We start from the raw sequence: 25,959 nt of genomic DNA, 5'->3' as shown, positions 1-25,959 counted from the left end.
AAGTGATACATGAACAAAAAATTGTATTCAAGTTTATCATCTTCCTTATGGATAGAAAAAAAATCTAGCATGGACCAAACCACATCAGTTTTTCAAGAAAGGAATTCATTAAAAAAAAAAAAAAAAGCCTACAAAAACTGAATCATCTCTTTATGAGTTTGCAGTGTCAGATTTTGTATCTTCATAGAAGAAATTCAGTTCTTATGGAATACACAGCCAAAGAGAGTCACAGATAAGATTTCCTAAGGTCATTCAACTTGCTTTCACCTGGCACTTTTTGTACTGTATGGTCTAAATCAAGTTTTGTTCATTGTCTTAATACAGTCACTATTACCACCTTTTAAGATCAGATGCTGTTTAACTTGGCCACACAGTGTCAGAGCACAGCACAAACTCAAGATATTTTGTCTCTCTCTCTCTCTTCCTTCCATATTACTAGTTCACCTCCTCACCAACAGAAAGTGGATATGAACAGTCTGTTATCCACTTTGCTTGCAGGATATTCAAGTCCATGTTTTGTACACAGATTTGTGCAGCTGATACTACAAGAAATCCAATGAATTTAGTTTAAAATTTCACCATTTCCCTGGGATTTGTGAAGGAGCTCAAACTGTACCTGCATCAACAGGCAGATGGCGTAGGATGACAAAATGCAAGATGCACTTTTGTCTAAATTGGGAACTTAAAACTTCCCAGCTGTCTGACATACAGCCAGAAGACTGCAAGTCCTGGGAGACTGTAGCAGAGCTTTAGCTTCTCAGAGCTCCTTTGATTGTTTCCAAAACAAATTTCTTTGGAATCTCCTTCTTGTAAAATTAAAAATAAATAAATAAATAAATAAATAACAGAATATAATATTATTTATTGCTATACTCAGAAAGACATACTTGTTCTCGAGAGCTTCATTATCAAGAAAATACTGTTCAATCATATCTATAAAGTCATAAATGTTATGGAAATGTATAAAAAACAATTGTTCACAACTTACCATAACTCCACTAAATTTAGACATCAGACTTCAAAAGAATTCATTTTGTAGATTAAAATTTATTGATAGGCTTTTTGCCACAGTGTGTTGTGCCTGAAAAAAATATGGATTTAAGCAAATTCAGGTAACAAAAATCCTTCAATACAGGATATCCACAGGTACAGAAGAGCCACGGTGGAATTTTTGACTGAGGAACTCTGAATTGTGCTTTTGGGAGGCAAGAAAATTATTTCCTGCACTAGTCTTCTTTCCCTACATACACAGTAGCTGCCAGGGTTTGAGTCAGCATACCTGAGCAGAAGCAGCTTTAGTTCTTTATTGTTAAGTCTAGCCCAGAAGGGACAGATTCACTGTGGATGAGAAGATTCACTCGAAACAAGAAATTTGTAACTCAGGTTTTGTTGCAAGAGCATCTACTTTTAATTGTAAAAGCATGAAGAAAACTTAGAATCCAATGAGACATTATTATTGTTCGGCTTTGTAGATTTTTTTTCTTTTTTTTCACAGCTCTGACTGTGTTTAAAGCACATACTTAGATGTCTTGTTAAATAACAATAACAGATATAACAAGGAACTCCAGTTTTCATGATCCATAAGGCTTGGTTCAGGTCTAAATCAATTTCTTTAATTCCTAGTAAGAAATAAATGAATGAGAAATATATATATATAATATATATTGAAATTTATTATATGAAGAGGAAGAAGAGGAGGAAGAGGAGGAGGACGAGGAGGACGAGGAGGACGAGGAGGACGAGGAGGAGGATGTAACATGTAACATGCTAAGATCAAAAGCAATAGTATGTAACAGGCTAAGCCTTGGTCAGGGTCCAAAAGAAGAATCATAGAATCATAGAATATCCTGAGTTGGAAGGGACCCACAAGGATCATTAAGTCCAGCTCCCAGCTCCACACAGGACTATCCAAAAAACAAATCATATGTCTAAGAGCATTGTTCAAAAACTTCTTGAACTCCAGCAGCTCTGTGTTGTGACTATTGCCCTGGGGAGCCTGTCCTAGTGCCTGACCACCTTCTGGTGCAGAACCTTTCCCTAACACCCAGCCTGACCCTCCCCTGTCCCAGCTCCATGCCGTTCCCTCGGGTCCTGTCGCTGTCCCCTGAGCAGAGCTCAGCGCCTGCCCCTCCGCTCCCCTCGTGAGGGAGCTGCAGGCCGCCATGAGGCCTCCCCTCAGCCTGCTCTGCTCTGGGCTGAACAAACCAAGGGACCTTAGCTGCTCCTCATATGCTTTGCCATCTGGACTTTTGACCATCCTTGTAGCTCTCCTTTGGACACTGTCAAATAGTTTTACGTCCTTCTGCTGTGACACTCAAAACCATACACAGTACTCAAGCTGAGGCCACACCAGCTCAGAGCAGAGAGGGGCAATCTCTTTCCTTGACCTGCTAGCAATGCTATAGATGTACCTCTTAGTAATGCAAAGAGGTGTCATTATTATTAGAGAAATACATTAATATGAACAATTATTGAAACTACCCCCCACTCAAAGACAAAACAAAACAAAGCAAAACAATAACAAAGGAAAGCTGTTGCCTTCTTTGCATTGAAAGGAAGACATTTTTCAAAAATTATTCTGGCTGTTGTTTTCAATATTTGAGGGCACTTCTAGCACATCTCGTTGATACACCCACAAAGTACAATAGGGCCTTAAATTATACATAGCACTAAGTAAACAATAATCAAATGGAAAATGATACATCAGCAACCAAACTGCCTTAATCATATAGCACCTTCCACAAATGATTCAGTTCATTGCACAAATGGAGTGTAATAAACTTTCTTGTTTTATCTTGCTTGGGGTAATTATAAAGAATGTACAGTCTGAAAACTAATTAAGGTGAAAGTCTAAACAACTGCAAAGGCTAATGAATTTTAAGCAGCATTCACAGATAAGTGGTGGGGGAGTTTTTTTGAGTTTTTTATTTCATACACATGTACAATGAATACATGCTCAAATAATATTTGCTTGGGCCCAAACCAAAAATTGGATCTATTTCCTGTGATATAGAAGCACCCATGAATTGCAACAGTTCACTTATGCTGTTTTTTCTTATCAGTTCTACAGCAAATATCAACAGGAATTATGCTGGCAAGCAACTGTGGGGCTTTTTTATATTACTGCTACTGCAGCTACTGACTACTCTGGCATACTGGAGTCTTAGATCCAGAGTTACTGAGCCCGTGGCCAGGCATAACAGGGTGAAAACTTGTTATCTTGGGCAACTTCCTTTGATAAACCTGAATAGAAGAGCTTGGGCCACTATAGTGAAAGATATTGTCAGGGCAAGGACTGGTATTTTCCAACGACTTGTGTTTTGAACCTTAGTCTATGCAGATTAAATGTTCATCACTCGTGTAGATAACACTACAGCAGCTGCTACTAAAAACAGCCTAAGAGAGAGAGAAATCAGGGAACTGATCCTTATGACAGATGTGAGAGCAAATGAATATTGCCAGCTGTTTTTGTGCAACATTTTATACACTCAGTGCACACAATTTGGCATATTTCTTTCTCTAAGGACAACAACAACAAAAAATGCATGCATTTTACAGGAATGAAATACTTACTATGAAAATATCTTCTATGCAATTTTTATGTACCAAAATTATTTTTATGTACCAAAATTATGCTACATATGTGAAAGTTAAAAATATTTTAAAATTGAAACTTTTAAAAAATGGTATTTCATTGATGCTCATGATGGAATGAAAATTATTTTTCCTTAACATGCAAACACTTCTTTTGTTTGTTTGTTTGTTTTAATTTCTTCTAATTTTGACTAGGAAAGAGAATATATGTATATATAAGATATATATCTGTTATGTCATGTAAATAAGGAATAGCAGAGGGTTTAGACAAGATTTCAGATCTGCCTTTGAGCAAATCAAGTGACTAAGAGAGAATGACAACAAACTCTTAACAGTTTATTTTAGAAACTTCTCTTTTTTTCTGTGCAATCTAGCTCATAGCAGGAGTGCAATTTTGAAGCAAATCTCCCAACTGTCCCCATTTTCCATGCTGTAGTTCGCATCACTGAACGGCAAGATGAAACTAAGACAGAAGATGTACTCTGTGAAAGCACCTAATGGACTCCAACCACTGATGGACATTCAGTCCTTGGCAGACTGGAGCTAGTCAGAGTTAAACCCCTTAAATGCGTGTAGCAAGTACCCTAATATATTAGCATCTTTTTTTTTTCTTTTTTTTTTCTTTCTCTGCAAATGTACTGTTTGCTAAGGTGAGCATAGCCTTGGAGGACTAAATTTAAAATCTTGCTATAGTAACACACATAGCAAGCTATGGATATGATAAAGTCTTGTAGGAATGTTAAAATGGATTATTAAGCTTTAAGTACTAAGTATTAAGCTTTCCTCATATATGCAGAGATAGCATCAGCCTAATGTTATGGGTTAAGCAGGTCATCTCCTTGAGGGAAAAATATTACAATACTATTAGAATAGCTAAACTACCTCAAGTGGAAGCAGAATATTTAGTCCTTCCTCAAGCAGAAAACAGTGTCCAGGAGGGGTCTTCCTTGCCTTTTTAGGGATGGGAACAAAAAGGTGGATAGCTACAGAGAATGCAATGCAACAGTGGTTTGAAAGCTCTGTTCATTAACTAATTTAACAGAAAGATGAACCATGTAAGAAACCAATTAAGTGGAGCTGATGTGCATAATCCTTACTTGTGCCAACCTTTGTTTTTATACAAAGCTGACAAAGTGCGTCAAATACATTTCCCTCTGCCTGGATACAGAAAAGCAGTTTTTTTCTTTTTTCCTTTTCTTTTTTTTTTGACTGCACTTCAAAAAATGGTTTGGGTCTTGTGCTTCCCCAAAAGTTTTGACAGCAATGCTCATTCTTAGAAAGTGTCTGCTTCTCTGAGACCCAACAGGCTTTGGAAATGAAAAGGAAATATGTAAGAAGACACTCAGCTGTCTGAATATTAGAATAGTATTAGAGAGTGAGTGATACATTGCAGGCATGGCAGTTGCAGATACAGATTAAATGGTTTTAAAACACTACTTGTCAACAGGTTTTCAGAAATGCAACCCACTGGAGGTGACTGTCCCCCCACATGATGCATCACAAGGGCTGTGATGTGAGTGTGGAGTCCCTCCACACTGCTCTGACTCACCTCTCTCATCTGGCTGGTTTAGTCAGCTCAGCTGGGCATGGGAAAATGCCAGAAGGCCCATAATGAAAAGTTGAAGGAGCAGGATGAGAGAGGTTCAGATATGGTATTTCAGTTGTTTCCAGTGTCAATGCATAACAGCTGGAGGGAAGTTTCTTAACAACAAAAGAGGACCTAGAAATGTTTTACTCATCCTCATTCTTGCGAGCGGCATTGGTTTGTTTCCTTGCCCTTTTGATGCTCAGTGATGCTAAACCCTTGTTGTATCAGGCACTGAGACTTGGGTAGCTCTTTCCTTACTGAGAAAATGCCTAAATAAAGAGCCAGCAGGTCCCTCTCTCCCTGGTCTGCTCTGTGACCCATATGAAATCAGAACTTGGCATCACTCCAGACTTGCGAAACTGGTTTTCATACCCATCACACAGTAAGACATGTCATATTGAGGTGAAGAATGCTGATGGTAGAAGGGAGAACAGAAGGGAAGATGTGGACTCAAATTTCCCTATTCAGACGAAGTGGCAAAGGTGAAGCAGTATATCTGTGTACATCTGCCAAGTATTGGTTAAAAAAGTGTGTCTGTTGCTGCCAGATATATTTTCAGAGAAAGGCCAGGCATAAACATCTGACCTCAGAAGGGAGTTCAGGACTTTACATGCCAAATGGCCTTTGAGACAAAAGTATTGTAAGTCTAGAGACAGACAGGAACGCAGTCAGACCTTGGTCCCCAAGGTTTCTTTTGGGTAAAGCACCTCTTATTTCCTGCTGATGGCTGTTAGGGACCATCTTCTAAGGCATATTTATCTTTGCATACTCAGATAAGGCCTATATGCATAATAAAGTGTAATTTCTCCTGGCCACACAGAATTCCAAAATATTTAAGGTATCTGAAATGAACCACTTCAGAAACATAAATGATTGATCTACTAGCTAAATACAGGGAAAAAAAAAAATATATATATATATGCAATATTAAATATTCCCTTATTTCTGTTTAAATTTGGGCTATGTTGCCTAGCGTGAGTCACTAACCCAGTAAAGCTCTAAGTTTTCCGAAGCCCATTTACCTTCATGTTTAGATGCCCCCAAAACTTTCTAAACAAAAGAGCTAGTCCAGTAAGCATCCCTTCCAGAGTCATATTTCCCTGAGTACTATTCACTGCTTTTTGCACATCAGCTTGTTGCACAGCACTGGGAGTCTAATAGAACATAAAGGAAAAGCCATAATGAAATGCAAGACATCATTTAAGCACTCTTCCGGTCTTTTTGTTAGCTGAATGTCTGCTGAGAATTTAGACAGTCTGGCATTTTAATCATTGTTTTTGTGATCAGGATGTATTTCTAACTAATGCAGAAGAGCAGAAATTACTTAATAGATGCCTGTCCACCATTACTTTCAATAAGCAGGTCAAAGTGACCACTTTCTGCTGCTACTAGTCACATTCATGATACTAAGACTGTACATTATTAATTCATACGCTGGTGTAACCTCTAGTCCTTTGTACCAGCTATATTTTAAATGTCTGACTATAATTTTGATAGTCCCTCCTTAATTATTGAGTAACAATAGCATGATTAATTAAATTGTGTGACTATTACCATATATAACATCTTTCGGAAGATATACTGCATTTAAAATGATATTGTATCTTGTCAGCTTTTCATGATCTTGCATAACTGTTCTGTTACAGCTTCTCAATAATAATGCTTAATTATACTAGCTAAATATGTAATTTTAAAAAGCTTCACTTAGAAAAGTGCCATCGCTATCCTAATAAAGGATAAAACTTTTAAAAAGCATTGGGGAAAATATTTCATGTGACCATATAGTATGAAGTCATGGGTGATTTCACAGGAACATGTCATACCCTCTACTGTAGGTAAGTCTAAAAAGCATTAAAGTATCCTACCAACACAATAAAATAAGTGAATGACTTTTTAGTAGAACGGACAACTTGAAAAGAGGTTCTTAGTTCTCTGATATTTATACAGCTGATAGCACGTGTTGAAGATCTTGAGGATGCTTTATTAACTGTTCCCTCCCTGACCCATCACAAGAAAACTACACCTTCCTGGGTACTAAGTGCAATGTCCTTCCAGGTGACAATTTCATTAATGGCTTTTTTAGGTACATAACATCTTTTAACAAGACACTGTTAAATAGTTCCTCAACCGACTGATAAAAAGATTTAGAAAAGCTTTGCTGAATGAGCTGAGGAGAAATGTGAAATGGAAATGAAAACATCTGTCAGGTTTCATCATGTGGCTTTCTTTAAAGCTTCATTCTCCCACAGTGTGAATCCTTAACTAGCTATTTCAATTTCTGAAAGAAACCTGTTTTCTCTCTACATCTTACTGTGGGTATCAATATCAAGACAACTATTTTTTACACAGATCTGGTCATTGGATTATTTTTATTTTTGTAATCAAGGTTTCAAAATCTTTTCCCCATGATTTGTGAAATCCTGTATTCAGAGTGTTTGGATTAAACATGATATGTGTATAGGGTAATGCTCTTGTATTGTAAAGATTTCACAACAACTTTTCTGGAAATTTAATTATCATTAAAATTTTGTGAAAAGGTGTCTAAAACACACCTGGAAGACCAGACTTAAATAGAGGTGCTAAAGCAGTCAGAGGAAAACAAAGAAACAAAGCAAAACAAAAGGCTAAACTAGAAATATGTTTGTTCGATGAAGGGCAAACAATATTATTGTGGATGTTGGATATTACACCTGTATATTGTAGCAAATCAACAACTCCCCCACCATGTTTTTCAAACTGGCACTGCAAAGATGTGCATAACACTCAGAGCCTGTGAACAGAGCAAGAGAGCATAACGTTGTATTCCTGTCTGGGTAACAGCATACGGCCAGATTGCTTTGCTCTGCAGCTTGAATACTCGCTGTCAGGAATAGCAAGAAGTGTGTGTACATGTATACAGAATTACGTTTAGACTACAGGTCTCTGTTATAATAGCATGCAACAGTAAATAGTCTTTTTATTTATTGAATTAATTAATTAATTTTCAGTAATAATAAAAAGATCGCCTGTTTGAAGAGGAACAGTACAGGATGTATACAATACTTAAGTTAATGTCAAGGATTTAGATGGGATTTATTCAGCACTAGCACTGTCTTTAAGAAAATTTCATATATTGCCATTTGCCTTGAATCTTCTTATTTGTGCTGCTGAAAAGCTCTAATACAATCCCTGTTTTTATATGCATGCTCTTTCTTGTAATTGCAAAAGCCAGAAAACTGTACTAAGTAATTATCAGAAAGACAAAAGTGTTTAGATTGCTTTCTGTCTTAAAGCACATTTTGGACTGCAATCCAATCCATTGGTTGTAAAGCATTGTTACTTTTTAATTTCATTTTTAATTTAGAAAACACTTTTTTTGTTGGATTTTGTTTGGTTTTGCTCAATATAAAATTTAACTGAAGAAAAGGCTACTAGACATAGGAAAAATAATTTCTAATCACTTATTACATTTGAAGTAATTGCGTTTAACCATTGTGTTCAGATTTTATTTTATTTTATTTGTAAAAAAGGAAAAAAAAACTGTACACAACTGATCTATAATATTATTGTGGTGATGGTATGATGTTTTGTAAAGTTCATCTTAACAGTGAAACAGACTCAGTGGAAGAATAGTACTGTAACTCTAAATAATGGAAGGATGGATCTGAAATCTAGTTTTGAAGGGTGTCATAAATTGTTACATGAGATATGTTTCTGATAAGCATTTGCAGACAGCAATGATAATGCTGGAATTTCCAAGAGAGTGATTGAAAGCAGTTTCAAAGAACACTGCCTGAAAATGTCCCTGCAAAGGCTTTGCTAGTAAGTATGTAAGTGATCACACTGAGCTGGTGACCTGGCACAAGCATTTCTCTAGTTTTAGGTTCCATCCATTTCCCTGGTACTGCTCATGGGTTTAAAAAGAGCCAAAACGGTTGCAGAATCTAGGCCTCTGGACTGGGTGAAGACAAGCTTTGCATATATTTTCATGAAAATGTTTTACTGTAATTTTCCCAAGCTCACCAAAGCTGGGTTGTTGAACTCTCTCTGAGGAAGAATCAGAATTCAGGTAGGCACTTCCGTGGCTCTGCATAACATGAACAAATTCAATGTTTAAAAACTTTTCCCGGTATTTAAAAATCAGTCACCTTTGAATCACATTGACCTTTCTTGTTTATCTACATGTGAACTGAAGTCAAAAGACCATGTTCAGGTGCAGTCTGAACTTTAAAGCTCTGCTTATGGAAATTGTTAGAGGCTCAGCTTTTTATGCAAAATGTCAAGCTGTTAATTTGTTCATTCCAACTCAAAACATGACAGCCTTTTTCTGAAAGGCAATCTACAGCAGACTGTCCTGGAAATAGCTAAAATGTGAATTACAAGCAGCCGGTATTTGACAGTGGGATAGAGGGAGTGTGTGCTATTGTTCTGCTCCACTTTTTAGAAAGACAAACTAGGACCTTCAAGTAGTGTTCTGCTCCTCCAGTTCTTTTGCATGCAAAGTGAGGGTAGATGTTTTGATTAGTATGTAAATATACAGTGTCTTAAGTGTCCTAACTAGATTTTTTTTTTTTTTAATCTGGTCGTATTGTGTATCACTGGAGTGCTGTGAAATAGCTTGGCTTCTGTGTGATACTTACCTTGACACTGACTTTGATAATAGCTTGATGAGTCACTGGCTGCTGGATGGGATACAAAACAACAGGCAAGTGGGGCATCAAAGAGAAAAGGAAGATGCCTTCATTAAAGATATCTAAATCTAAACTGAAAATTTAATCTCTGTATATATGATAGTATTAATTATCTTGACTTAAAATTCTAATCATAAGATATTTAAAATACCTCTCCTGCTAACCACTATGTAATCTACAACTTGAAACACATGCAGGAGCCAAGTGCATTTGCTGCCTGATGCACAGAAAAATATGCTTTTGTTTGCAAATACTGATAAAGGCGCTAATGTACGTCTTAAAGAACAGAGATGTAGCCTGAAAATGTATGGTTATGTTATGTTAAAAAGAATTATCACAAAGAAAAATGCATGCTAGGTTTTGTTTTGTTTTTAGATTATTCTTTTTTTCCTGATTTCTTAGCAGGGATTAAACATTGTCCATAAATAAATAAATAAATAAATAAATGCTGACCTGTAGGCTGTACATTAGTCTCTGCAATGCCTTTTACTCATTGTTGCCTGGCATAAGCAACACCCTAGGCTTCAGCCAAGTGTGACGGGTTACACTGCCTGAAGGGTGCAAGTGTGGGACCCCCATAGCACTGCACTGTCTGTGCTGATTTACTGCCTGGTTGGGGGTCTCTGGTGCTGTGCCGTACCATAAGGACTTGCCCTGTTCCTGTGCTTGTGTGAGGGAGCCCTGCAGCTGTGCCTGAAGCCAGGTGACAGGCCACCAACGCACGAGGAGCCCTGGCTCTCTTGTGTTCTACTTTTAGCTTTGGCTGAGACATCATAAGAACTCACTCCATCTCATTTCCTTTGGTCCAAATCTTTAAGACTGAACAGGAGCTGAGAACCCATGCTCTGCTGACATGGAGAAGAGCCCAGAGTGAATAGTCACATTGAAATCGTTGGGTTTGGATCAGAACTTAAGGACACGGTTGGAACTTTTTAAATTTGTTGGCAGCCATACGTTCATCCAGAACGGGTGTCGCTGTAATCAAGTCTTGCGATCTCATTCAGTCTCACAGCAAATTGCCACCTCTAAGCTGTAAGAACTGTGCTGGCAAAAATCCTTTTGTGGATATTTACAGGAAAATTTCATCTTTCTCCCCTTAACAGTGAGTCAGGTGGAGAAACACAAAGCCAAGGGCACACATTATAGAAATCCTGGATGATCAGTACACACACATGCAAAACTCTGAAGACAACCTCTTCATTCTCTACTGAATAGACACAGAGCTAGAAATTCTTTACTCAGAGGCTGGTGAGGCACTGGAACAGGTTGCCCAGAGAAGCTGTGGATGCCCCATCCCTGCAAGTGTTCAATGCCAGGCTGGATGGAGCTTTGAGCAATCTGATCTAGTGGGAGGTGTCCCTGTCCTTGGCAGGGGGGTGGAATCAAGTGATCTTTAAGGTCCCTTCCCACCCAAACCGTTCTATGAGTCTATAAGAAATAGCATTTTCTGCTGTTAGGGAATAGAAAGATTTCAGGGAAGGAAAAGATTTTTAATACTAAGCAAAGTTCATCATTATTCAGTCTCACAACCCTCAGAATTGCATAGGATGTGTTATTTCTTCCAATTTCTGCCAGTGGTTAATAATATTAAAAATATATATATATATCTGTAAGTGCTCACAGTAGTGACAATACTTCTTTCCTGTGATTTCTTTTCTCATCAGTGGAATGCAGACATGAAGCTCTGATACCAGTTTTGGATAACAATTTTTTATTTTTATTTTTTAGCAGGCAGCATCTGGCATCTTGGCAGACAACTCAAGCAATTTTGTTGGCAGTTCCAGACTTCTCCCTTGGTGCACCTACTGTTAATGGCCTGTCTGAGATAGCTCATCCTCTTAACCAACATTGTTCGATGATATATACTTTCTATTCAGGGAACTCACTGAGTTTCCATTTGCACATCAACTTTCACAGAACAGTCTGCAATATGGAAAATGTCAGAAACTACAAGAACTTCATAACCAGCTGACCTCAAATAAAGTCACATAATCCCTACGGCTCTATTAGCATGTAGTTTTGAACTTTTTTTCTCTCTTATTCTTTTCAATAACCACATGAAAACAAATCATTTCCACACTACAAATAATTTTAATTCTTTATGTCCAATTTTATTTATCAGGTCATACAGAAAAGCAGGTTGTGAACATTTCCATGTCTAATCAAAACAGCAGGCTAATATTTTTACCCACTTCACCTCAGTAAAAACTTTCATTTTGCATTAGAGTTCATCCTATTTAAATCATATTACACCTGTTTATTAATATGTAATACAAAATTTTCTGTACTGTATTAATCAAGAAATAGATATTGGGCCTTATATCTTCTGCTGCTCTGAATAGCTTGATTCCACCATAATTAATGCATAATTTGTCTGGGAAACTGAGAAATATTTGGCTTTACTAACCTTTGGAAGGAAAACCACTTAGAAGTCCTACACAGGCCTGGTATTGTGAATATTTACCAACCACTTGAACATAGAAACAAATGAGTTGAAATAACCTTTTAGCCTCTGCTGCCACTACTTAGATATCAGAAGGGAAGGGAGAGGGAACTTCAAGTTACAGTCAGCTTCCCAGTGGCCCTGTTGTGGAAAATAAAAAAGATATTTCTAACAGCTTGGGTTTGGTGGTAAAAATTAATTCATCTGTAGGGAGATTAAGAAATGGGTAATGAATCAAATATGGATTGACTCTTTCCTGATGAATAGATAAACTTTTGTTTGTTTGTTTGTTTTTTAATAAGAAGTTGCTAGCTTTCTTTTTTAAGTGCTATGAGGGAACCTGTCATAGGCACTTGGGACAGCTGTCAGCAGTAGTGGTGCTCTGGAGACACAGGAAGAGAAAAATACATCTGTGCATGTATGTGTGAAAGATTAAGTGGATGGCAAGCCAACAATATCTAATAAATATCAGAAATATCAAATTGGACAACTCTCATGACTGCATTCTCAGAAAACAACAAACACCAAAACCCAACATTTTCCACAGCAAAAAGAAATCACCACAATTTTCACTGGAATCTGGAATTTGTCAATGTTTCCCAAAATTCTTCCAACTAGTATGACTAATATAGATCACGTATTTACTTGTAGGCACAAAACTACTGTGCAAAACATGGGGTTTTTCCTCTTACATCTTTACTGGTTCCACAAAAGAGAAGTGAGCCATCAGTGAGCATTTTAAGATATGACTTAGTTGCTTCAGTCTTGAGGGAATTTTTGGCTGTGAATCCCCATACTAAATAGGCATCTCTAGCAGCATTTTAATTTGGGAGGGGAGAAGCAGGGAAGATCTCATGAAAGTGTTTAAGTGCTTTGGAAAACACAATAAATAAATATTAGACTGCTCATCCTGTAATTTTCTAACCCACAATTAGATTGAATGTGTACTGCTTAAAATAAATTAAGTAAACTGTCCCATTCTATATTCACCTCTCCCTGTCCCAGATGTTTTTTGAGAAATTATACCTTCTGAGAAGACATCTATTTTCCCTGTGGTTTTCTGCAAGCTAAAGAAATTTCTATACCAGTTTCTATTAAAAACTGTATATCTTTTCTCTTTTAGCTGCAGGAATATCATCAGAACAGTAATTCAGGAGCAGGAGGAGACTGAAACATCCCTTTGAGACTGTATTGCCCCATCTATCATACCATGCTGTGGAGAAATGGATTCTGCATTTTCTTTTATTTATTTATTTTTACTTTTTTTTTTTTTTTTCCTTTCTTGGCTTCACATACAGGAAAATGAGGCCCGTAGTTTGCACTTACTACTGGAACCCAGTTAATATGAGCAAGAGCAGGCTGGGGTTACATGACAGCTCAGCAGAAAACCAAACCCCCAGTCCAGTTTTCTGTGTTGTTTCTACCTCTCTGTCAAAGGACGTTATCAATAAAAAAGTCCCTTTACTGTCAGCATAGATGAGGACTTTAACTCTGGTTTCACCTCAGCAATATTACCAGCCCAATCACAAGGAAATGGGATGCTGCTCCTTGGCAGCACATTGTTGTGCAATATCCTTGAGTTGCCTCCCAAGCAGGTGGACAGGATGCAGCTGCCCAAACAGGTTTCATGTCCCACTGGAGAATCCATGGGGCGTGCAAGTTATCTGCTTGGCTTGGCAGGCAAGCACAGGCCTCACAGGGCCTGTAATGAGAGGGCCTGTAATGACAGGGCAGGTCTGCCATGATGCATCTTACATGGCCTAAAGATATGTTATATGGCCTAAAATGCCATAAAGTTTAGGCACGACATGTTTTAGGCAACTGGCTGCTGCCAAATATGCCTAGAAGTCACAGTGCGGCATAGTTCAGAGATGTAGGCCTGAACCAGAAAGCAAGACAGCTGTTTTGGCATGCCACTGCACTTCTGGTGCTTTCCAGAGGAAGTGGATTACTTTGCCTGTAGTGATGAGGATGATTTGCTTGTGGTACCATAACTAAACAGACTAGAACTAGCTTGGGAAATGCCACAGGTCTGCATGGGGCAATGCTTCAGGAATGATACCTCCAGAGTTACTGCTCAATGCGTACCCTGTATGGCAAAAGGTGAATTTTTGTCATTACAAAGTACTTTGCTTAACATAGGCTAGGAAGTTATTGCTTAATGACTGCTGTGTAGAAGACTAGCTAGAACAAATCACACACATAAACCACAAGAAACTTATAGACCTACAAGAAAAAAGTTATACAATTGTCCTGGTTTCAGTTAGGACAGAGTTAATTTTCCTCCTAGTAGCTGGTAGGGTGCTATGTTTTGGATTAGGATGAGAAGAGTGCTGAGCGAACAGCTGTGTGGTGTTTAGCTGCCAGCCAGTTTAAACTACCACAACAATGTTCTTTGTGTAGGGAGACACAGCTTCAGAACTTGAACGTTTATGAATTGAGCCAAACTGAGAGGTGCTGAGCAGAAGCATACTGTCCCAAAGCCACTGAGTCCTATATTCAAGGATATGCCATTTGGATTTTTGTTATACCGAATATATTTTGTATGTTTTTTGTTTGTTTGTTTGATGTTTATACATTCTTGGGTAACTAAGAACAGCTCTTTTCATCCTTGAAAACTGAATATTCAGAGTTCAAAGCTCTACATCACCTACCCCAGTTACAATACCTTCAAAATGCCAGTCCAGTAGCTTACCATCTAAGCGATTCCTTAGTCTCTAAGCAAGAGGCCTCTGAACTCTGTTACTGAAAATCAGGCTCCTAAGGACTGCCTAATGCATTTTATATATAGGCAATATGTCTTCAGCAGCAGTTTAAAAAGGAAAAAAAAAAAAAAAAAAAGGATGAAGAGCACTTAAGGGTAATGCAGAAATTGAAAGAACCAGTATCAACATTTGTAAACCCCCACATACTAACATAATAAAAGAGAAGCTGGACATTCATAAATACAAAAGCTTTCATCCATAGTAACTACTCAGCAAATGCAGCTTCACGAGCTATAATGGTAACACAAATAAAATGCAGTGAACTGCTATAGTATACTGAAACAAGAAATAGTTCCTCAGTGCAATAAAATGAAAGACGGTGGGTGAAAGATTTCATTGTGGTTATTCCTAGAAGCCTAGAAGAGAAATGCATTTTTTAAAGCAGAGTGGTGACACCCAGACTGACAAGTGAGAGCTGGAGCTCCAGCTATCAACCAACAGGGCTCTGGAGTACGCAAGATGAAAACTCCTTCCAAAATATGAAGGAGCTCAGCCTGAAGCACAGTGTTTTGCCAAGAAAAAGTGGGCCACCAAACCACTGGGTTTTCCCCTGATTTGTAAATGTCAGCCAGCAGCCAGCCAGTGTCCCATCACAGCCTACCATGCTGCTCTCTAAAAACTTACAGAGGTTTGGAGTCTCCCTTTCTTCCTTTTTTTTTTTTTTTTTTTTTTTTTCTTTTTCATCACACGTCCAAACATCAGACGAGGACTCACCTCACATTTTTCATTTCCCATGCTTCCTACCTCTCTTTATCTTTTCCCAAAAGAGAGAAAAAGCTCCAGCTTCTCCAAAAGACAGACAGGCCCAGGCCAGTGTTCCCTGACTTTCAATCCTAGCCCAGAAGAGCAATAGGATTTTTATGCTGTCAGTTTAGATGTGCTCAGGCCTCCGCCAAGGAGAGGCTGTGGGTACTGGCAGCTCCTCTCCATAGAAGCCTGGCTCTGCCTGCTCTTACCCCCACTCAGCTTTATGCAGCAACCTGGAGCCCAATGCTGCTGTGCCACTGCCCACCCTGGTACCACTTCTGCTGTTAGAGCCATAGTAGTCACAGGCATTTTTCTAACCAGGCAACTCAGACTGGTCAGTTAGTCTCCACTGAACCTGCTACAATTTAATTACATATTTACAGTTTATTTCTTTCTTTTTCTCAACCCAAGAAATTTTTAACCATGTAACGCACTACTACAAAATTTTTGGCTTTAATATTTTGCCTAAAATATTCCTATCCTATTCTCTGATTCTTTGTAGCTATATACAATATATATGAATTCATATCCAATAAGTATGAACTTTAAGTATAAAATATATGTAAAAAAAAGAAAAAGTATTTTAAATACAGGGAATGTACAGAATAATTCTTCAGCATATGACTCATTTTTAAATCTGGGAGTTCCAGTATTTTTAGCAGATATATCTGGACTTCTTTTTCTTTGCCCTAATTATACTTTTGGAAATATGCTTAATAATTCCTCTCTCTCCTTTTGTGCTTTAGTAGGAATGCTATTCTAGTGGCTCATTTTTATGTCTAAGGTAGTTTCATATTTGTGGCAGAGACAGACAGTTTAATACAAAGTGGTAACTCTACATCAAAACAGCCTGTGCATTCCCTGTCACAAAGAAACGCCAGCTCTGAGACCCTTTAGAGCAAATCTCTTCTGCCTGCATTGATCAAAACAAGGTCTTGATAGAATAAAAGTCTTCATGCATGGTGTTTATTGTATCCAAAATTGTATCTTAAATGCATGACTGTCTCATAAACCTTTCTTACTCAGGCCTCTGTCACTATTTGTCAACCTCACATATGTTACACCTGATTTACCATCTAAAGAATTATCCTAAGTCTTCGTGGACCATGGCACCAGTCTCTGGCAACTCCACCTATTTTCATCTGTGTTATTGATCAAGAGTGTAGTATCAGGGATCATTCCTGATCCCTTTGTATCAGGAAGCCAAGTGATTATACCATCAGATAATAATGATTATCAGCTGGAGGAGCTGCCAAGGTTTTGTGTTTAGACCAGATTTAGCAGCACCACATATATTGGTCACAGGCCTGGATCATTTGTTGGCTCATGAAAACACAAGCATTCTTATCAGGATCACACAGGGGTTTTGGCTTACCGACCACCAGCTGACAAATGTGGAGGATCACTTCAAGGCCAAAATCAATATTACCATGGAGATCACATCAGCCTGTTGCAGTCTGGGTAAGGATGTTGCAGAGCCAAACTACAAAAGGTCTCTGTAATGTGTCATACCATGCTTTCCCAGTTCTCACACTCTGTGTAAGCATCCTGTTTTCACCACTGTCATCCTGAGAATATAGCTGGAGAACATTGGATCAAATACATCCCACACAGTTGTTCTTACATTTGTGCACATTGGATCACCCCCACCCCCACCCTGAAAATAAAATAAAATAATCTTTGCTTGTCATTCAATTATTTGCCTCAAAACCATTCAAAACAAACTCAGCCTGCCTCCTTTCATTCTTCTCCCTCTTAGCCTCCAAGAAAAAGAAAAAAAAAAAACAAACAAACTAAAACTGTATTTTTGTCTCTGCCCTGTTTTTTGAACCCTGAAAATTCTTTGCTTTTCCCTATGCCAAACTAGAGAAAAAATGTTTTGTTTTGTTTTGTTTTCCCTGCCTTCCAGTCTGAAAGACAGCAAATTTTACTTCATCTAGTGGTCTCCTTTCCCAATCACCCTGCACAGCTTCCTACTTTTCTATGAACCATTCCTCGATGTCTTACTACTTAACTTTATGCTCATTTATCCACTTACCCTTTCCCTAAAACAGGCATGCATGTATGGGCCCAATATTGAATGAACATTCGATATAACACTCGATATAACATTCGAATCATTCGAATGAACATATCGAATAACATTCTCACACCTACCCCCACCTTGGGGCCTGAATAGTCCCAAGCTATTCTTTTCTTGCCTAGCCATGCTGCTATGTCTTAGGGTAGGTTAATAACACAAATAAAGTTGGAAAGGAAAACAAAAACAAAACACACACACAAAAAAAGAAGAGTGCAGTTTAAGTCAAAGTATACCTTTATTGAATAAAGATTGCTAAACGAGAAAATTGAAGGAAGAAAATGAAACCTTTCTGCCCAATAGCCAGAAAGGGTCAGTGAGCATATATCACAGCAATCATAGCAGCAAAAATTCTGGATAAATAATCCAAATTAATAAGAAATAGAGGCTACTAAGAGAAGTAGAACCAACTATGAAATGACTGGTATCAGAAAATTGTGGAACAGGAAACACAAACCTCTGTGTGGTTCTGTAAAATGTAAGAAAAATGAGGATGTTTTGCAACATAGCCCGGGAAATTGATCTACTGTGTCTAAAGTAAATCCTCTCCCACCAGACAGAGGGCCTGTGCCTGAAGGCTGCCAGGGTAGCTCTTGCCGAAGTCGGGGAATCAGGAGAAATACCAGGAGTTTGGCAAGGTTGTAATGACACTTTGCAGTTCAGCGTTGAGATTTCTGACTTCTCCTGGGCCTCTTTTGCTGGGAATCCCTGTGGTAGTTTCACCTGGTGGCTAGAGTCCTCTATAGTGCCTGTCAGCAAATACTTCTTAGTTGCTTTTTACCATTGTCAAATGATCATTTGAAACATCTGTGGCAAAGAGAGAAAGCACTTCATTACTAATGGCTGGAAACAAACGATATACTGCACTGCTGCCCAAATCAGTCTTTCTGATGACCATTTACATATCAACACCATCTGAGAATATGTCTGAAGCCTGGATCCTAGAACTGGGCAGGTCCTTTTCATACGTATTTATTTATTTATTTATTTATTTTATTGGGGGGGGGGGGGGGTGGCCTTTTGATCAGAGGCATCTGTGTACCTGAGACTGCAGTTCCTCTGGGAATTTAGCTATAAACAAGGGTTCAGAAAAATCTGCCAGAGAATGGTAAATGATTGATAAGTGATATGGTTGAGAATAGCATTATAAAAAGTATTTCAAACTGCTGTGAACTGTCTAGCTCTCAAATACATTGTGACCTGAAGAAAAGGGGGGGGGGGGGAATAAAAAAAGCAAACAAACAAACAACAACAAAACAACAACCTACTGTTAAAACAGCACAATGGGAGATAGAATAATATATATATAATATATATAATTTATATATATATATACAAAGATCTACCTCTAAACTCATGATCAGCATAGATATAAAATATTATTTAGACACAGAGAGGAACAGACGGGAGAGCCTTGCCAAACCTCAGACTATCCCTGCCTGACTTATTGGAGTGAGACACTTCTGGCTCCTGATGCTAGAACTTGTTTAATCTTACAAGTCCTGGGTACGTTCTGCTCTGCTGTGGTATCCATGGAGAAATCACCACCAAAGTCCTGAACTGAGAGAGAAGAAACAGGTAAATATCCACAGCGTGCTTGGCCAGTGGCTTCAGGCCTCACTGCCCTGTGGGGAGAGTTAAAGAAGGCTTCCTAGAGTTGCATGTAAAACTAGAACAGCCTGTTTTATACTAGTAGCCTGACTTTCAATAAAACTATAGGATATGGAACCCAGAAGTACTTTTGTTTTGTTTAGGGGCAGATCATGGACCACAGTATTGGGACTGCACCTCAGCCCTTTATGGGAGGAAGATGTGTCTGCGAATACAGCTTATGGCTGCATACTGCTCTGACATAAGATAGGCAGACCCACTGAATCACAGAATCACAGAATTGTAGGGGTCGGAAGGGACCTCCAGAGATCATCGGGTCCAAACCCCCTGTCAAAGCAAGTTCTCTAGAGCAGGTTGCCCGGGTAAGTGTCCAGACGGGCCTTGAATATCTCCAGAGAAGGAGACTCAACAACCTCCCTGGGCAAGTACACTGAAATACACCTACATTTTTGAAACACAAGAATTTTACTAAAATATCTCATTTAGACATTTAAGTAGTGAGCAAAACAACAGGAAAAAGCAGCACATGCCAAAGGTAATGGCAATTCATTTTCTCTTAATGGAAAATACAGCTTTCACTGACGTGGTGTGTCCTGATCCTGTCAGAAAAACAAGCGTCCTTGCTCTTTAGTGAAGTTCAATAAGTGAAGGAATCATGCTCTCTCATTTCTACAAAGGGCATTTGTAAATAATTGTGGTAGAATGATGTGTGTCAACACAAAAGCTAGAAAGTTAGGAAATACAACAGGCTGATGCTAAAACGAGATGGAATGTGTAAAATTGGCATTGTCAGGGTACATATTCCTGAAGCACTGCACGAAAATTTGAAGTGAGAGGAAAACATTTAGAGAAATATGTGAGATTTTAAAGAAAATTTGTTCTCAGATGCAATGTCTATGCACCCGTGGATTTCATTAGCCTTTTTTTTTTTTTTTTTTTGTATGTAGAACTCTTTCTGATAGGAGGATTTGGAAATGAGTTACAACTTTCAGCATGATGCCTCTATAAATTATATTAAAAATGGTCTTTTTCTTTGCAATAAAATATTTCAGTACTTAAGAACAGGAAGCCAAGAATCTGCATTAATTTTAACATTTGTAATTCAGCAGACTGTACACATGTCATCAAGTAAATAATACAGAAACTGGCTACTGCCCTAATAGAAAAGGCACATAGCACACAGATACTGAATGTGAAGTGTAGTTGATAAAGTTTAAGTCTGCTGTTCAATAGCAATACACAACATGAATGCAAGAGAAACAATGTGCCTGTGTACATACAAGTAGAAATGCTTGTATGTGGCTGATGGCATAAGGAAATTGATGACAAATGGGGAAATTCTGGACTCCTTTCTCATCTGGCATAAATCATGATGCAGCAAACACTGTGAATCTGGTCCATGAATTTAAGGAAGATTCCTTTCATGTGTGCGTGTGTGTGTGAAATTGTTAATTTTTGCAGAGATAAAAATGCAGAATATGCAACAAAGAAAATACCCACATAGAAATATAATAACCATAATATCGTGTTGTATTAAGCATCATATTGTAGTTACACTTTTTACTAAAATGTAATCAACTTGACATTTATCCAGCATTGTTTTAACAGAGTGGTTTATGGATCAGATGCATTTAAGCCTCGTGGAGAAATTGACTTTTTTTTGTTATTGCTAATTATTACTTCCATTTTTGCAGGATTGACTGTTTGTGATATTTTTTCCTCAGTAACATGTCACTGCTGATTATTTTCTTTGACTAATTGATCAAATACAATTGATATTCATGAAAAGAAAAAAAAAAAAGAAAGTACTGTAAGATAAGGAAGACAAATAATATTTTCAATAGCATCTTAATCCAAATTTTCAAAAGGTTTCAAAAACCATTACTCCCAAGGTGATTAGGTGCATAAACTACTTGCAAAAGGCAGCACTAATTTTCAGAAATATGTAAGAATCTGAATGCAGAAGGAGAAAAAATGGCTTTAGGGGCAGAGGGAACATATGCTGATGAGAAATTAGGAGCAGACCACATATTCAGAATCATATCAGTCATTGCTTACCACCTGAACCGACATTATATATCTAAGGTCTGGCTTGTAATTCGTAAGTATTACTCCTGGTCCTGAATAAAACGCTAATCTAGGAGAAACTGACCTTTCTATTTCTTCGCTTGTGAAGTCTGGATGATGCCTCTCATAGGCACAAAGGGCCACAGAGCACAGGTGTGATGCTGCCATGTCTAGACTATCCTAATTTTGCACCCAGGGAAGCCTGGGGTTTGTGCCATTCTGAAGTCAGGCCGTGCTGACCTGTCCACAACATGGGCTCACAAAGATTTGTAAAGCAGCTGAACTAAAGGGAGTATGACCTCTGAGATCATACTGATCTGTGACAATATATTTTGAAGAGTTTTCATGCTATCTGAAGCTAATGAGTCATGAAGACTTTGTAAGGAATCATCGTACAAGGGTACTTTGCATTATTGGAATACTAAGCAATATTTTGCTTATGTTCCTCTAAACAAAATTAGTCATATATCTTAGTCTTCCTGACCCTTGAAAGTAATTACTAGCATAAAGACATTGTATAAAAATATTTGATAAATTGTTTCATTGTTCTCATTTGTTCTGAGGTTAGCATTTTTGTTAGTCCTTTACTGTGTTTAAATTTCCAGATAATAGAAGGAGATACTTCCGTAATTAGTGGTAAAAGGATTGGTTTTATCTACTGTAAGTCTCCCTGAGTACAGAAATTTTCGAAAAACAGATTTTCAGACTTTATCTTCCTCTCAAACACTGCCTTTTCTGTGTGCAAACAGCTCTTCTTTTTTTATAACAGCAACCACAAAAATTGATGGAATCGACTTACAATTTTAGACAACCCCATTATCCCCCTAGAGACTCTTCCCTGAAAAGTCCACTTTTGCAATGACCATACACAAGTGTTTTCAGTAGTAGTAAGGCATGTGTTAAAGCAAATGCTAATATAAGAAACCTCTATTCATTTTCCCTCAGAGGAGTTTTATACTGTGTCTCACCAAGTAGAAAGTTAGCAAAATCTTCTGTCATAGTAGGTTTGTCGAAGACTTGTATGCCTGACATGGACTGATATGCCAAGGAAATAAAATCTTCTGGCTTCAGTGGCAGTATAAACAGTAAACTACAAAAGCCAATTCTTCATTTTAGAGCCAATCCTCAGTAAGAGGTAGATACCTCACCTTCAGACAGCACGATCCTACCGAAAGAGAGTGCACAATACTTCCTAAGCAAAAGTGTTTTCCAGGTGTGTTTAAAAAGAAATATTACTGCTAGTCTTGCAGTGAGTTATCTGTAAGTCATCTTATCGATTGTTACCTTATAAAGCAGAATAGATATAGAAAAATAAAATCAATACAAAAATACTGGGAATACAGTTAGCCTAAGGAGGAATATCAGCTTGCCAAAGTCATGTCTGACAGGTATCAAACTTCTGTCATTATAAAGGAAAGAACAGTGGTCTGGTAAGACTAACTCTGACATAACTTGGGAACCATTTACCCCACCTGGAGCACTGTGTTCAGCTCTGGGATCCCCAGCACAAGAAGGACATGGATGTATTAGAGCAGTCCCAGAGGAACTGGGAAAGATGATCACAAAGATGATCAGAGGGCTGGAACACCTCTCCTATGGAGACAGGCTCAGGGAGTTGGAGCTGTACAGCCTGGAGAAGAGAAGGCTCCAGAGAGACCTTATAGTGGCCATCCAGTACCTAAAGGAAGCCTACGGGAAAGCTGGGGAGGGACTCTTTGTCAGGGGGTGTAGTGATAGGACAAGGGGAAATAGCTTTAAAGAAAACAAAACAAAACAACAATAACAACAACAACAAAAATAGATTTGATTATATATCAGGAAGAAGTTCTTTACTATGGTAGGTGGTGAGGCCCTGGAACAGGTTGCCCAGAGAAGCTGTGGATACCCCATCCTTGGAGGTGTTCAAGGCCAGGCTGGATGGGGCTTTGAGCAGCTTGGTCTAGTGGGAACTGTCCCTGCCCATGGCATGGAGATTGAACAAGATGATCTTTAAAGGTCTTTTCCAACCCAAACTATTCTATGATTCTATGATGCTGTGATTCTATGATTCTACATTTCTATGATTTAAGAAACACTGAAAAATAACCAGAGCCTGATGTATGTCAGCCTTAAAGTCATGGCACTGAAAGCCAGGACAAAACATCAGTTGTCTCTGTATTGCGTCTGATTCAACTATACAAACCAATGTTTGTATACAAACCAATAATTTGCTTTTCTTGGTGCACGTTTCCCCCTAAATGATGGCACCTTTTGATCAGAAAACAGCAAAAGAGGGAGAATCTGTCATGTTAATATTGCAGTGATTTCTTAGTTCTCTTCCATTCTGTATCCATTTTTTTTTTTTAAAGCTACATGTCAGAACCAAACAGTCTCATCAATTCATCCTCAAGACTCATTTCTTTCTTGTTTTTACTTTCATGTTATTTTGCTAGAGGAACACTCTAATCGTTTATTGTGTGGTCTAGGTATTAAAGTATAACTCAAAAACCAATCCATAAGGTACACTTTTTGGAACATTTGCTATATTGTTTTTACTATATTGGTTTTGTAGCTTTTACTCAGCATGTTACATGGTCATATAACTTACCACATCTAAATATATCTGCTTCATTACCTTTCTCAGGTAAATGTGTTATTTATCAAAGAATAAAATTAGACATGTTTGAGAAGATCTATTTTCCATATAGGATTATCAACTGAATTGATTTTTTATCCTTCAAACTGTTTACCAAATCATTCTGGCAACAGTTTTTTTCACTATTTATGTAGATCTTCCTTTGTTGCGTTTCCTTTTTTTTTTTTTTTTTCCAAAGTCAGCATAGCTTTAGCAGTCTTTTTTTTAAAGTTTTTATATTACTGTTTTTTTTTTTTGAACTCTCAGGTGTCAGTTACTGCAGCCCCATAATGTAAAAATATTTTTCTTGATGGACTTTAGGTAGCACCCTCCCCTAATAATTACTAAAATTCATATCACTCTGAGATACAATCAAATCATCCTCATTCATAAATATTTATTAGGTGGATCCCTATTTTTAAAAAGCCTTATCAAGCTTCCCATTCCAGTGTAATAAATATCAAATTTCTTCTTGAATATTGTAAACTCCCTAACTAGCTATGGAGTGTTAAATTAAATCTTTACCTCCCTTACCAGCTTTCTTTACTGCTGAACTTCTCATCTGTACCAGTAGCCATTTGGCAACTGATTTCCTATTTGTTATATATATACTATTCATAATGCATTAAATTACGGCATGTTATACAATACTGCTTTTAAATATCTAATTCACTTCACAACCTCAGCAGAGGTGGCTTATCATCAAAGTTTCCCGATTCTGTGTGAGAGGAGGTGGACTTCAACATACCTGGCAGGTGTTTTCAGCAAGCACTTTTCCTTTACATTGTTCTCTTAAGAATGTGGGAAAGAAAACGATGAATTTTGAGTACACTTTAGTTTTGGAGAAGACAATATGATCTGATGGAGTGATCAAACAGCTAAAATGCAAGAGTCATTGAAACAGCTGTAGTGTCTAAAGCCTCCCCAGGAATACACATGGCTGTCTGATCTCCTCTTTTTATGCATAGGCTGATAGCATGAAGCTGTTCTAAGTACTTGTTCTGGCTGAGAGAAAGACTACAGTCGGGCATTACACAGTATTTAAGTGTTTAAACAGTAATTTAAAGACAAGGAGAAAATGAAATTACTAACCAAATTGATCTCTGTACTTCAGCTGATGGAGTTAACAGGAGATTAAGCAAATGATGTTATGGGTCAGTGAAATTAAAATGAAAGTGAGTAATGTAGAAGGTCTACATTCTCTAAAACAGAGATTTTCCAGACTAAACTGAAGTCTTTGAATAGCAAATGTCAAAATGAATGAAACAAAGATTGAAAGTAGATGGATTAGAAAAATAAAGTAGGAGAAACAATCTGTCATCTTGACTTGCCTGAAAGGGAGAAAAAAACAAGAATGGAAAAATTAGGAAATACCTCTTTAAAGAAATGTTTATAGAAAATTATATGGATGCATCCTTTGTCATGCAAAGGACAGAGAGCAGAGCACCTGGTGGCCTCCACAAAGCAATGATAATAAAGTTCCTTAATTATAGTAATACAGATAAGCTGTTACAGCTGGCTAGACTGAATAAAAGTCTGATTTATAATTCAGATAAGTATTGCTATTCCTTGATTGCAGTATGAAAATACAAAGGAAGCAGAATCCATAGAAACTGAGAGGAAGCTTTGGGGTTATGAAATGGAGTGCTTGCTTTATCCTGCTAAAGTTGAAATTGGTGTGGGTGAAACCAGACTCTTTCTTCTGTAGTACAGAATGATTATCAGCCTTGATTTACACAAGAGAGTAAAAAATGAGATTGCTATAAAACAGAAGTGATAT

At 37.8% G+C, this 25,959-nt stretch overlaps 2 long non-coding RNA genes across 2 annotated transcripts in view; one reads left to right on the top strand and one right to left on the bottom strand.

The window, feature by feature from the left end:
- The window catches only part of LOC308185117, a 66,215-nt gene that overhangs the window by 28,948 nt on the left and 11,308 nt on the right, over nucleotides 1–25,959 (bottom strand). The window lies entirely within an intron of this gene.
- LOC308185116 lies at nucleotides 18,705–20,725 on the top strand. The gene is made up of 3 exons (XR_013943131.1): nucleotides 18,705–18,842; nucleotides 19,275–19,465; nucleotides 19,642–20,725. It is a non-coding gene; the product is annotated as an uncharacterized lncRNA (long non-coding RNA).

The sequence above is a fragment of the Anser brachyrhynchus genome (assembly GCF_964034855.1).
Source record: "Anser brachyrhynchus genome assembly, chromosome: Z".
Classification (NCBI taxonomy): domain Eukaryota; kingdom Metazoa; phylum Chordata; class Aves; order Anseriformes; family Anatidae; genus Anser; species Anser brachyrhynchus.
The sequence above is the reverse complement of the archived record's forward strand: the minus strand, read 5'-3'. Positions and strand labels throughout refer to the sequence as shown.